Genomic DNA, 14518 nt, shown 5'->3' on the forward strand with positions numbered 1-14518 from the left:
GCGAGAGGCACAGAGAGTTTTAAAAAGCCATTTCGAGTAGACCAAATTGAGAAAAAGACCCACTTCCTCTAGAACAGGGCCATCTAGTGGCCTGTGGCAGTATAGCGGGAACATAACCAGCATGCTGTGTGCACCGGTCCGAGTCTGAGATTTTACTGGCAAACAATAATGGGCATGTCTGACATTGAGAGAGACGGTGTACCAGTAATGCCTGACTGCATCAAGGCAGTGAGTGTGTTACACAAAATCCTAACAAGTTGTCAGGTTTATTAGCAATATAAATGCCTCTGTCTCTATGCCACAGGAGCATGATAATGCTCCCTGCATACGTTCTCACACCAGTTGGAGAGGCACCGGGGCCTCATTTATAATCGTTGCGTAACTTTCACACAAAATATCTGGTGCGTCACCTCTGAAAAAAATATGTAGGCCCTACGTCTTAAAACAATGAGATCAATAAACTTGGTGCACGCCGTACATACGCATGTTTCCCGTTATAAACAGTGTGCAAATTACAGGGGGCCGAGGGAGGGGGGAGGTTCAGCCCACTAGTGAACTTGATACATTGTGGTGCTGATGAGCTCAGGAAAGACACAGCTATATTTGCATCCTGTATTTCAGCACCTTTTCAGCTGTCCCGACATTTTTTTATTTTTTTAAAGTTGTAAAAAAAAATTGTCAACAAGACACATCAATTAATGCAGGCTACAAGAGGGTTGCCCTAATGACAATCACCGAATGTCTTTAGACTTTTGGTGTTTTGTAGCAGGTGTCTCTTCCCGTCGTCAAATGGTGGCCTGGCAGGTACACAGTAAACTGTTTGGATGCTGGAATTATTTTGACGTGGATGAATGTGTGCAGGTAGCTTACTTTTTTAAGTGATTTGCCACATCAATGCCACATCAAATAGGTAATACATGTTTACTGTTAAAATGTACTATTAGGGCCTCCCGGGTGGCGCAGCGGTCTAGGGCACTGCATCGCAGCGCTAGCTGTGACACCAGAGACTCTGGGTTCGCACCCAGGCTCTGACGCAGCCGATCGCGACAGGGAGGTTTGTGGGGCGACGCACAATTGGCATAGCGTCGTCCGGGTTAGGGAGGGTTTGGCCGGTAGGGATATCCTTGTCTCATCGCGCACCAGCGACTCCTGTGGCGGGCCGGGCGCAGTGCACGCTAACCAAGGTCGCCAGGTGCACAGTGTTTCCTCCGACACATTGGTGCGGCTGGCTTCCGGGTTGGATGCGCGCTGTGTTAAGAAGCAGTGCGGCTTGGTTGGGTTGTGTTTCGGAGGACGCATGGCTTTCGACCTTCGTCTCTCCCGAGCCCGTACGGGAGTTGTAGCGATGAGACAAGATAGTAACTACTAACAATTGGATACCATGAAATTGGGGAGAAAAGGGGGTAAAATAAATAAATAAATGTACTATTAGGCCCATCATTTTTGCGGGGGGGAAAAAATGTGCGAGTATTAACAAACATTTATCTTTTATGGTGACAATAACGTCCTTAAATTTAAAATCAAATCAAATTGTATTTGTCACATGCTTCGTAAACAGGTGTAGACCAAGAGTGCTTACTCATGGGCCCTTCCCAACAATGCAGAGAAACATTTAAATAAATAATAGAAAGAGAATAACACGAGGATTAAATACACAATGAGTAACGATAACTTGGCTATACACACAGGGTACCAGTACCAAGTCGATGTGCAGGGGTACGAAGTAATTGAGCTAGATAAGTACAGTATATTTACATTGCCTTCGGAAAGTATTCAGACCCCTTGACTTAAGGTTAAAGCCTTATTCTAAAATTGATTAAATGTTTTTTTCACCTCTTAAATCTACACAAAATATGCCATAATGACAAAGCAAAAACTGTCTTTTAGAAATTTTTGCTAATTTATGAAATAAAAAAACTGAAATATCACATTTACATACAGTTGAAGTCGGAAGTTTACATACACCTTAGCCAAGTACATTTATACTCAGTTTTTCACAGTTCCTGACATTTAATCCCAGTAAAAAGTCCCTGTCTTAGGTCAGTTAGGATCACCACTTTATTTTACGAATGTGAAATGTCAGAATAATATTAGAGAGAATGATTTATTTCAGCTTTTATTTCTTTCATCACATTCCCAGTAGGTTAGAACACACTCAATTAGTATTTGGTAGCATTGCCTTTAAATTGTTTAACTTGGGTCAAATGTTTCGGGTAGCCTTCCACAAGCTTCCCACAACAAGTTGGGTGAATTTTGGCCCATTCCTCCTGACAGAACTGGTGTAACTGAGTCAGGTTTGTAGGCCTCCTTGCTCACACACGCTTATTCAGTTCTGCCCACACATTTTTGATGGCCACTCCAATACCTTGACTTTGTTGTCCTTAAGCCATTATGCCACAACTTTGGAAGTATGCTTGGGCTCATTGCCCATTGGGAAGACCCATTTGCGACCAAGCTTTAACTTCCTGACTGATGTCTTGAGATGTTGCTTCAATATATCCACATAATTTTCCTCCCTCATGATGCCATTTATTTTGTGAATTGCACCAGTCCCTCCCGCAGCAAAGCACCACCACAATATGTTGCTGCCACCCCCGTGCTTCATGGTTGGGATGGTGTTCTTCGGCTTGCAAGCATCCCCCTTTTTCCTCCAAACAAATATGATCAATATGGCCAAACAGTTCTATTTTTGTTTCTTCAGACTAGAGGACATTTCTCCAAAAAGTAGGATCTTTGTCCCCATGTGCAGTTGCAAACCGTAGTCTGGCTTTTTTATGGTGGTTTTGGAGCAGGCTTACTCCTTGCTGAGCGGCCTTTCAGGTTATGTCGATATGGGACTTGTTTTACTGTGGATATAGATACGTTTGTACCTGTTTCCTCCAGCATCTTCACAAGGTCCTTTGCTGTTGTTCTGGGATTGATTTGCACTTTACGCGCCAAAGTACGTTCATCTCTAGGAGACAGAATGCGTCTCCTTCCTGAGCGGTATGATGGCTGCTTGGTCCCATGATGTTTACTTGCGTACTATTGTTCGTACAGATGAACGTGGTACCTTCAGGAGTTTGAAAATTGCTCCCAAGGATTAACTAGACTTGTGGAGGTCTACAAATTTTTTTTCTGAGGTCTTGGCTGATTTCTTTTGATTTTCCCATGATGTCAAGCAACGAGGCACTGAGTTTGAAGGTAGGCCTTGAAATACATCCACAGGTACAACTCCAATTGACTCAAATTATGTCAATTAGCCTATCAGAAGCTTCTAAAGCCATTACATAATTTTCTGGAATTTTCCAAGCTGTTTAAAGGCACAGTCAACTTAGTGTATGTAAACTTCTGACCCACTGGAATTGTGATACAGTGAATTATGTGTGAAATAATCTGTCTGTAAACAATTGTTGGAAAAATGACTTGTGTCATGCACAAAGTAGATGTCCTTACCGACTTGCCAAAACTATAGTTTGTTAACAAGAAATTTGTTTGGTTGAAAAACAAGTTTTAATGACTCCAACCAAAGTGTATGTAAACTTCCGACTTCAACTGTATAATAAGCAATTGTAGCAGTGTATGTGATTAGTCAAGAGTTAGTGCAAAGGGGGGTCAATGCAGACAGTCTGGTAAGCTATTTTATTAACTATTTAGCAGTCTTATGACTTGGGGGTAGAAGCTCTTCAGGGTTCTGTTGGTTCCAGACTTGGTGCGTTCATAAATTGGAACAATTGCATTTAGGCTAGGGCAGTTTCTAAGAGAAAGAGCGATGGCAAATTTGATCACATTTCTGTAGAGGTGTGGGCAGAATGTTTTGATATTTTGCAGTGACTTTTTCAAACTAAACATGCAATTCAAAAGTAGGCTAAATGCTACAGCCCACACTTCAATGCAAAATATGAATAGTTGTTCAATAGTTTGTTGATCAGTAGAGAATTGTGTTTCTATATCCTGCCTCGGTATAAGATCTGATATTAAATAGGCTGTGATGCCTAGATAATTCTAGATAATCCTTTCTACTGCAGATTTTTTAAAGATATAACGTTAGCCATGGAGAACTGCAAATATATTGCTACTGCTCTCAATAACATTGCTTCCCTAAATTTATCAGGCGCTATTGACAAAGGACAAAGAGATACAACTTCAATTAGCGCTGACGTATGAAGCGAGAGGTGTTGACGCCTTTGAGCCAAACAAATGGCAGGCTACCCCACCCAGATCCAGAGGCCTTGAAGCCCCCTCCAGATGTTCAGCCCATCCACTAGCATTTCTACAAGAAATCTGCCTCCAGAAATAAAAGGGTGTGAAACCTACTCCAATTGCCTGCTGCACTGCTGCTTGGATTCCGCCAGGCGATCTGTTCACCATCTGCCCTGGTTGTCTACCCCCCCCCCCCCAGAGTGACTCTGAACTTACAATGGCTAGCCCCAAGTCGTTATATATATTAAAAATGTATTGTGCATTTAGCTATTTTGCTATTTGCCTCATGACTCCTGCACGCTTTGTTGACTACGAACTTTCTTTATCCAACCGTGGGACAGACTATGTTTGTTCCTACACTCGGAACTCTCTATTGGTTACAGACTTTTGGCCTCCCATTCTAACCACCTCTCGCCTGCTTTGTATTCACGCTACCTGATGAAATTGCTGTACTGTATGATCTGTTGCCATCTGATGCACATACAGATGTCATAAATCAGCACTGCAGAGCTCTCCCTGTTCTATGCCGTGCCTTGATTGTGTTACTGTTGATGATATCCGTGCATGTACACCCTGGCCCATCTACTATTGCTAGCCCCAATTCTGACTTGTGCTTTGATATCTGCTTCCCTAATTTCTGCTCCCGTAAAAGCCTGGGTTTTCTGCACATTAACACTAGAAGCTTATTACCTGAAATGGATCAATTGAAAGTGTGGATTCACAGCTCCAATCCAGATGTGTTGGTCGTTACTGAGACGTGGTTAAGAAAGAGTGTTTTGAATACTGATGTTAACCTTTCTGGTTATAACATTTTTTGGCAAAGACAGATCTTCCAAAGGTGGGGGAGTGGCAATCTTTACCAAGGATCACCTTCAGTGCTCAGTTGTCTCCACCAAATCTGTCCCCAAACAATTGGATTTGCTGGTTTTAAGTATTAAACTTTCAAATAACTCTTTGTTGACTGTTGCTGGGTGATATCGTCCTCCATTAGCACCGGCCTGTACCCTACCTGCCCTAAGCTCTCTCCTGGACCCTTATACCAAGTCTGAATTTGCCCTGCTAGGTGACCTAAACTGGGACATGCTTGAACCACCTGACCAAGTCCTAAAGCAATGGGACCCCCTAAATCTTTCTCAGATTATTACCAATCCCACAAGGTATGACTCCAATCACCCAGAAAAGGCTACTCTTCTTGATGTTAACCTCACAAATAATCTTGATAGGTATCAGTCTGGTGTTTTCTGTAATGACCTTCTTGATCATTGTTTTACAGCCTGTGTTTGTAATGGCTGCTCAGTGAAACAACCTGTCCTGATTTGTCATAGACGCTTGCTAAAAAACGTTTATGAGTAAGCCTTGCTTCATGAACTGGCCTAGGTAAAATGGTATAGAATCAGCTTGATCCCCTCTGTCGAAGACGCTTGGACCTTCTTTTTTGATATTTTCAGTGGTATTGTTAACAAACACACCCCCATAAAGAAAATGAGAATTAAAAACAGGTTCAGCCCCTGGTTCGACCGTGATCTTGCAGAGTTACTCCACCTCAAGAATTGCATTTGGCGAAAGGCTAGGCACACGCATACTCAGGCTGACTGGCTTTTGTTCAGGCAAATGATAAATAACTGCACTCAGGCTATCCGGAAGGCCAAAGTTAGTTACTTTAAGTAGCAGTTCTCTCTCTGTGGGTCTAACCCCAAGAAGTTCTGGAAAACAGTTAAAGACCTGGAGAATAAACCCTCCTCCTCACAGCTGCCTATGTCCCTTAAAGTTGATGATGTGGTTGTTACTGAAAAGGAGCACATGGCTGAGCTCTTTAATCACCACTTCATTAAGTCAGGGTTCCCATTTGACTCAGCCATGCCTCCTTGCCCGTCCTCATCTCCTACCCCTTCTAATGCATCTATCCCCAATGCTTTCCCCTCTTTTTCCCCTGCTCCACTACAAAGTTTCTCCCTCCAGGCAGTCACTGAGTCCGAGGTGCTAAAGGAGCTCCTGAAACTTAACCCCCCAAAAACATCTGGGTCATATGGTTTAGACCCTTTCTCTTTGGGCTAGACGTGCCTCTAGCGACCCACCTCGACGACATCCGGTGAAATTGCAGAGCGCCAAATTCAAATGACAGAAATCGTAATGTTAAACATTCATGAAAATACAAGTGTCATACATCATTTAAAAGCTTAACTTCTTGTTAATCCAGCCGCTTTGTCAGATTTCAAAAAGGCTTTACGGCGAAAGCACACCATGCGATTATCTGAGGACAGCGCCCCGCACACAAAAGCATTACATACATTTTCCAACCAAGCAGTCACGAAAGTCAGAAATAGCGATGAAATAAATCACTTACCTTTGAAGATCTTCATCTGGTTGCAATCACAAGGGTCCCAGCTACATAACAAATGGTCATTTTGTTCGATAAAGTCCTTCTTTATATCCCAAAAAAGTAAGTTTCAATGGCGCGCTTGAATCAGTAATCCACCGGTTTCCCTCGTTCAAAATGCATACTAAATGAATCCCGTAGGTTACCAATAAACTTATTCTAAACAAGTCAAACAACATTCCTAATCAACCCTCAGGTACCCTATTATGTAAATAAACGATCAAATTTAAGACGGAGAATACCGGAGACCATTACCGGAGATAAATAATGAAGTATGCGCACTCACCGGAACGCACTACAAACACTACAGCCAAAATGGGAGCCACTTAGAAAACTACAAATTCTAGCTCATTTTTCAAAAAACAAGCCTGAAACTCTTTCTAAAGACTGTTGACATCTAGTGAAAGCCCTAGGAACTGCAATCTGGGGGGTCTTCCTTTTATATTCCAATTCCCAGCCATTGTAATCAATGGTGAGCTGGGAAAAATATTCTGGATGGATTGTCCTTGGGTTTTCGCCTGCCATATCAGTTTTGTTATACTCACAGACATTATTTTAACAGTTTTGGAAACTTTAGAGTGTTTTCTATCCAATACTACCAATTATATGCATATCCTAGCTTCTGGGCCTGAGTAACAGGTAGTTTACCTTGGGCATCTCATTCATCCAAACTTCCGAATACTGCCCCCTAGCCCGAAGAAGTTTTAAGGTTGCTGCCCCTATTATCGCCAAGCCTATCTCTGACCTTTTTAACCTGTCTCTCCTTTCTGAGGGGTCTTTGGCCTGGTTTGCTGTGATGTGGGGGTGGGGTGGTGCTGTCGCATGTGGTTGTTCATCATGATGATGATGAGCTTTTCATTTCCCGTTATGGAGGTGGAATATACTGGACAAAGTTTTTGCTGGGCTTGGTTGGAGTCACCATGTGTTGCAGTATTGTTCCAGTTGTTCCGTATCCTCATTTAGGGTCTGCTCCAGGATGTTGAAGTTGGGAGCTTGCATTGTCAGGCAAATCTAATCAGCGTATATTCATTTCCGGGAGGCGGTTTCTGGGAGGCCATTTGTGTAGAGGTTGAACAGAGAGTGGGCCAGCACTGAGCCTTGGGGAAGACCGTTGGTCTGTCTCTTCCATGTTCTCTTTGCCTCACCGAGGGGGACTAGTCCGACACATCTTTTGGTCAGTAGTGTGGTGATGATTTTGGTTGACCAATGGGAGAGGGACTGTGGGGTGGGGTGCTGGTGTGGCCCTTCATGTGTGGTGTGCTGTGGCCCTTCAGGAATATGAACCCCATCATGGCCAGAAAAAGTGAGTAATTTATTCTGTAATGGTTATGAAAATCAAATAATTAGGAAATAGATTCTTATGTCTAATTATTTTAGATTCCAAAAATAGATTTTTGCTCTTCTCACTAATGGCAAATGGCTGCATCTTGCTTTTATGTTTTTATGAATGAGGGTGTCATCATATCCCCCATTTGCAAAAAATACTTATTTACTTTCCTGCTTGCAATACAATACTTCAACCACTAGAAAATGTGCGTACGCATGGTCTAAAGTTTGCATGGAGTAGAAGATATTCTCGCACCAAGTTCAGTTTTTATAAATGCAACGTTTTTCCGGGAAAACTGACGCACGCATGTTTTGGCGTATATTTCGTTTATGAGGCCCTGGGGCCATTTAACGAGAGCTATGAAATAAAACAGAAAGAGAGAGTAATGGAGGGAGGAGGGAAAGAAAGTGGGAGAGAGGAAAATAAATAGTAGAGAGAAAGAACAAGAGAGAGAGGCTTCAGCCAATATGAGCTGCTGTAATGTCTCTGGGCCGAAAACGCATCCCAAAAAGCATCTTAAGGCTAAGTTCATCGTTAGAACCATTGAGCTTAATGATGGGAAACCGGGCCCAGGTGTGTAGACGCCGGATCAGATGGAGACAGACTGAACTGAGATAAAATCTATCTTTTATAGAAGGAGCTCTTTGTAGCATTACGCCCCATTGTGAATGAAGAGATTTACATTTACATTTACATTTAAGTCATTTAGCAGACGCTCTTATCCAGAGCGACTTACAAATTGGTGCATTCACCTTATGATATCCAGTGGAACAACCACTTTACAATAGTGCATCTAAATCTTTTAAGGGGGGGGGGGGTTAGAAGGATTACTTTATCCTATCCTAGGTATTCCTTAAAGAGGAAGTAAAGTAAAGTGTTTTGTAATGTCGGGGGATCGCACGATTGAGACTTCCAGGGTGCATACATACAAGATGCTTCACACTGGTCTACAGTGAGATGAAGTTATTATTGGTCACATACACATGGTTAGCAGATGTTATTGCGAGTGAAGCGAAATGCTTATGCTTCTAGATCTGACAGTGCAGCAGTATCTAACAGTTAATATCTAACAATTCCACAACAAAACCTAATATCTAACGAATTCCACAACACAACCTAATACACACAATCTAGTAAAGGAATGGGATGAGAATATATAAGTATAAATGAGCAGTGACAGAGCGGCTAATATGCATTAGATAGTATAGAATAGACAGTGAAGGATACAGTATATACAGTACATGTTAGATGAGTAATGTGAGATATGTAACTATTCTTAAAGTGGCATTATTAAAGTGACTAGCGTTCCATTTATTAAAGTGGCCAATAATATCACGTCTGTAGGTAGGCAGCCACCTCTCTGTGCTAGTGGTGGCTGTTTAACAATCTGATGACCTTGAGATAGAAGCTGTTTTTCAATCTCTCCCAGCTTTGATGCACCTGTACTGACCTCGCCTTCTGGATGGAAGCGGGGTGAACAGGCAGTGGCTCGGGTGGTTATTGTCCTTGATGATCTTTTTTGCCTTCCTGTGACATTAGGTGTTGTAGGTGTCCTTGAGGGCAGGTAGTTTACCCCCGATGATGCGTTGTGCAGACCGCACCACCTTCTGGAGAGCCCTGCTGTTGTGGGCGGTGCAGTTAACGTACCAGGCGGTGACAAGCCACATTTTCTCAGCCTCCTGAGGTTGAAGAGGTGCTGTAGAGCCTTCTTCACCACACTGTCTCTGTGCGTGGACCATTTCAGTTTGTTGGTGATATGTACACCAAGGAACTTAAAACTTTCCACCTTCTCCACTGCTGTCCCGTCGATGTGGATAGAGGGGTTCTCCCTTTGCTGTTTCCTGAAGTCCACAATCATCTCTTTTGTTTTGCTGACATTGAGTGAAAGGTTATTTTCCTGACACCACACTCCGAGGGGCCTCACCTTTTCCCTGTGGGCTCTCGTCGTTGCTGGTAATAAATCCTACCACTGTAGTGTCGTCTGCAAACTTGATGATTGAGTTGGAGGCGTGCATGGCCACGCAGTCGTGGGTGAACAGGGATTACAGGAGAGAGCTAAGAACGCGCCCTTGTTGGGCCCCGGTGTTGAGGATCAGCGGAGTGGAGATGTTGTTTCCCACCTTCACCACCTGGGGGCGGACCATCAGGAAGTCCAGGACCCAGTTGCACAGGGCGGGGTTGAGACCCAGGGCCTCCAGCTTGATGATGAGCTTGGAGGGTATTATGTTGTTGAATGCTGAGCTGTAGTCAATGAACAGCGTTCTTACATAGGTATTCCTCTTGTCCAGATGAGATAGGGCAGTGTGCAGTGTGATGGCGATTGCATCGTCTGTGGACCTACTGGGGCGGTAAGCAAATTGGAGTGGGTCTAAGGTAACAGGTAAGGTGGAGGTGATATGATCCTTGACTAGTCTCTCAAAGCACTTCATGATTACAGAAGTGAGTGCTACGGGGCGATAGTCATTTAGTTCATTTACCAAACTTGGTAATGAGAGGAAGCCCACTGGCGGGCAGTGGGAGAAAATGGAATGAGATGGATTTTGGCCGACATTCTGCACATTCTCTCATCGATGAAACATTTGTAGTAACCAAATGTAGCCAAATGATCAGATAGAACAATGAGACAGATATTTCACTGGATGTATAAATGTGAAGCATCCGAAGCATCCGCTTGGCATTTCCACTCACTACCAAACGTGTTAATGAGAGGAAGCCCACTGGCGGGCAGTGGGAGAAGATGGAACGAGATGGATTTTGGCCGACATTCTGTAGATTTGCTCATCGATGAAACATTTGATCTCAATACCATAGCTTTCCTGGGAACAGGAACAATGGTGGCCATCTTGAAGCATGTGGGGACAGCAGACTGGGATAGGGATTGATTGAATATGTCCGTAAACACACCAGCCAGCTGGTTTGCGCATGCTCTGAGGACGCGGCTAGGGACGCCGTCTGCCATAACATTTGATGTGTTGTGCATTGCACGATGATGCGAACTGTTTGGGAATTTCAATGTAATTGTCATGCCAAAAAATGTGCTTAATCTAGAAGTAGTAACCAAATGATCAGTCCTGTCGTACGCAGGCTAGGGCCACAGATAGAACAACGAGACAAATATTTCACTGGAAGTATAAATGTGAAGCATCCCCTTGGTGTTTCCACTCACTACCAAACATGGCAGTGAGAGGAAGCCCACCGGCGGGCATTGGGAGAAGATGGAACAAGATGGGTTTTGGCCGACATTCTGCACATTTTCTCATCGATGAAACATTTGATCTCAATACAGTTTTCTGTTCCCAAAACTAGAATCTGTAATGAACAGAATGGACTAAGATTTGTACACTTTACCCGTTGCAAACATTTTAAAACATAGTTTTGTTTAGAAGGAGTGCAAAGGCAAATTTAGATATTACACACGCACACTTTACAGAGTAGGCGTTCCAGAACGGAAATATGCAGATGATGCTAGAACGCGCCAATAGGATCTCGCTAGCTCGTGCTTGGCTTTGCCCCAATCCTTGCGTGTTCTTCACACTAAGCCTCATTTGTTCCCATTGGAAACGACAGGCTGTGGTCTATCTTGGTTTAGTTATAAAAATCTTTGCTAGGGCCTGTTCACAGTTTCCATGTTGTATCCCGTTCCACACCCCTAACAAGCAGTAGAGCCAGTGATATCAAGGGCATCCCTGTGCCAAATCCTAAGAGGGTGTGGGACACTCTTTCTCAGTCACAACCAGGGTCAATTAGAAAGACATACAGTACTCAGTACAGTAAGACACACACACACACACACACACACATACGGACACAAGCACAAACACATACTGTTCAGAAACACACATACACACACTGAAAGCACACACGTATCAAACACACACACACACACACACACACGCACAAACACCACCCGCATGCAGGCTAAAGATGTCAGTGATGACGCAAGTCCCCGTGAAAACACACACCATCAGAGCCTCCAACTGCATTTAAAACAGAAGAATAACTGATGAGCAGGGCTTAAGGAACATTACACTCCAGGGCTGTTAGCTGGGCCTCTCCCAACAGGGATGCTGGGGACTGGATTGTGTTAATTTGCTCAAACAAGTTGAGCATTGATGGGAGAGGCAGCTTTGACGTCTGTGGACTGAACCCAATAGGCGTCTCTGAACCATGTTGGACAGAGAGAGACAAGTTCTTACTCCACCTTCAGCTTTGAAATGCAGGAGTTTCTGAATCTAACAAAAGGAAACTTTGGACACAAAGATGGGACAAATTGTGAATGCCATTGGTTCTAAAAAAGGTGATTCTGGAATTTGTAACTCTCGGATGTGGGCCTAAACTGAGCCAGTAGTCACAGATATAACTGTGGAATTCTGCAGAGATCCTTATGGAATTCATGAGGGTGAGAATGACGTAGGTTCCATCTATAACAAACATTCCCTCTCCATGCTGGGTAATGAGTGGGAACAGTGACCTCAGGGTCCAGACTCTCACAGCTAGCCAGTTGGCTCTGGCCCACTGATTACTGCAATACAGTAAACACACACGCGCTCACGCAAACACTCACGCAGACACACACAGGCACGCACGCACACATATACACACACCAAAATGCACGCACGCACTTGCACATGTACGCATATGCACACACACACAACCGGAAACTCCTCCATGCCCGGGGCTCTGACCATGTATGGAACGCAGCTGTACATACGTAGCCCAGTTAGCCTCGTCATGTTGGACGGTGGCCCATATACTCCCCCATCACAAAGGTGGTGACCCGTGTGACCCAAATATTGATCGGCCCATTTCTAAACACTCTTGCCGAGCGAAAATTCTAGAATCCTTGGTAAATACTCAACTTAGATCATTTTTAACTACGAAATGTATTCTACATGTACACCAGTCAGGTTTCTACTTCTCTGCTACTTCTTTGGTATTAAATGATGTTCTTAATTGTTTGCATAAGAAGAAACTGTGCAGCCCTTTTTATTGACCTGTCTAAAGCATTCAACACTGTGGACCACTCAGTGTGGACCACTCATCCTTAGGGTGCTTTTTAGCTGTTCAGTGTGTCATTCTTTGTTTTTTAATCTTATGTTTGTTGTGAAGTAAATATTTAAACATTTATTTTCATTGTTTTAGATTAGTTTTTTCCTGTAAAGCACATTGTGTTGCATTCCATGTCTGAAACGTGCTGTACAAATAAAGCTTGATTTGATACTTATGCAGAGGCTTTCATCAATTGGTCCGGACCAGGCTGAATGTAACTGGTTTGAAAGTTATTTAAAGGACAAAACACAGTATGTATTTACTGATGCTGTTAAATCACGTTTTCTGGACAGAACAGAGGGTGTCCCACAGGGATTGATTCTTGGTCCCATGCTTTTCACTATTTACATTAACAATATTGGTTTATCTGTAAAAAAACAAACAAATATTTTACCTGTATGCAGATGACACTGTGGTGTATGCTCTTGCCCCAATCAATCTGCCTTTGTAGCCCTGCAGAAAGCCTTTGTTAAACTGAAATTGATACTTAATACAGGTAAAACCAAGTATATGTTATTTTCCAAATCATGTAAAAATGTATCTGATGATTTATGCATATGTACTTTGGTTGGTGCCCACATTGACCATGTCCACGCTTGTACAGTGCCTTCAGAAAGTATTCATTCCCCTTGGCTTATTCCACATTTTGTTGTGTTATGGCCTGAATTCAAAATGGATTAAATAGCTTTTTTTCCTCTCACCCATCTACAAAAAATACCCCATAATGACAAAGTGAAAACATGTTTTTTGAAATGTTAGAAAATGTATTTTATAATTTACATATAGAACCAGTCAAACGTTTGGACACACCTACTGATTCAAGGGTTTTTCTTTATTTGTACTATTTTCTACATTGTAGAATAATAGCGAAGACATCCAAACTATGAATTAACACATATGGAATCATGTACTAACCAAAACAATATCCCAAAAAAGTATCAAACAAATCAAAATTTATTTAATATTTGAGATTCTTCAAAGTAGCCACCCTTTGCCTTGATAACAGCGTTGCACACGCTTGGCATTCTCTCAACCAGCTTCACCTGGAATGCTTTTCCAACAAGACTGGACCAGGTTTTTTTCTAGGATTTTGCCTGTGCTTAGCTCAATTCTGTTTTGTTTTTATCCTGAAATACTCCCCAGGCCTTAAGAATAACAAGCATACTCATCAGTGGTGGTCGGTGCCGTTTAAGATGAGGGAGGATGATTTAAAAATGTTTAATGAGCATATTGGATGACATTCATATTCCTTTCACCCAGCTCAATGTAACATTGAAAGGTTTAGGCTACTAAATGATACTCAAATGTTCCTTGTACACATCATGTGGTTGCTACAACCTACCCTATGAATTAAAGTTTACAATGTAGGTGCACACAAGTAGAGATCATTTTTCAATACTGCCTTGCACACTCTTACCTGCATCTAACTGATCTATGGTGTAATCATTAGTCCAACAGTTGCAAATGAGAGTTTCAATTTTACATATTCAGGTATGTTTATCCCCATTTCGTTCCGTTTGCTTTCATTTAAGAAACGCTTTTCAACAGAATCGGTGGTCACACGCAAACAGTTCACTTTCATA

This window comes from Salvelinus namaycush, chromosome 8, assembly GCF_016432855.1.
Source record: "Salvelinus namaycush isolate Seneca chromosome 8, SaNama_1.0, whole genome shotgun sequence".
Taxonomy (NCBI): domain Eukaryota; kingdom Metazoa; phylum Chordata; class Actinopteri; order Salmoniformes; family Salmonidae; genus Salvelinus; species Salvelinus namaycush.